At 58.7% G+C, this 882-nt stretch overlaps 1 protein-coding gene across 1 annotated transcript in view; it reads right to left on the minus strand.

Annotated features, from left to right (window-relative positions):
- Window positions 1-882, minus strand: part of SDK1 (sidekick cell adhesion molecule 1) — a 398,446-nt gene that overhangs the window by 61,826 nt on the left and 335,738 nt on the right. The gene's annotated exons all lie outside the window — the stretch shown is intronic.

The following is an 882-nucleotide window of genomic DNA, read 5'->3' on the forward strand; positions in this document are numbered from 1 at the left end:
CTCTGTGGCGTACCCGGGGACGCGGACCCCGCTTCCTGTCCCCGCCCCTCCACCCGAAGGCGAAGCTGCCTGACGAGGACACCCGGCCGTCGCCTGGGGGCCGGGAGTAACGGGCAGTGCCTGCGCCCGAACAGTTCCGGGCACTCTCGGAGGCGCTCGGCGCTCTGCCTGCTGGGACCCCGGCCCCGGCACACCCCGCCCGAGTCTGTGCTGAAGTCACGCGCTGTTGGGGTCACGCTGCAGGAGACAGTGCCAGCCAGCAGGACCCCCGCCTGCCGCGGCCCAGGGGCGCTGCCTTCCGACTGAGTCTGCTCACAGGCCATAGATGGAGATGACGAAACGGTCACTACAGAGGGACACGGCCACGCTGACCAGCTCGCTGGGAGGCCTCTCCGGGAGGGAATGACCTTTGCGAGTCACCCTCTCCCCGCTTTCTCCTCTCTCCACCCCCAGGCGGAATAAAACAGTAATTAACACCCACTCAGCCTGACACCAACTATTTATTCTGTTCTAACTGTGGGGTGCCGGTTCCCGCTGCCCACCCTAGCGTTAATGGAAATGCGAACGGCCCAGCCAGGTTGTTGTGACAGATGCTTGGCCTCATTATCAGAAATTCTTATTTACCGCTCCATTAAACAACAGAATCACACACAAAAACAACTCAATCAAAACTAACTGGAGGAATTTTAACAGCCACATTAATAATCCAAAACATAAATAAAGTTAATGTCTTTCGCATGTTTGCCATCGGCAACTCTATCGCCAAATTACTGTCGCACAATTAGGACGGGAAAGGCGGAGCTGAGCGTGGTCTCTCCCCAGAGGCAGGTTAGGACCCCCCACCCCAGAGCTTCCTTCCCAAAGACACCCCAAACCCGGGCC

Source organism: Pteropus alecto, unplaced genomic scaffold (assembly GCF_000325575.1).
Source record: "Pteropus alecto unplaced genomic scaffold, ASM32557v1 scaffold40, whole genome shotgun sequence".
Taxonomy (NCBI): Eukaryota; Metazoa; Chordata; class Mammalia; order Chiroptera; family Pteropodidae; genus Pteropus; species Pteropus alecto.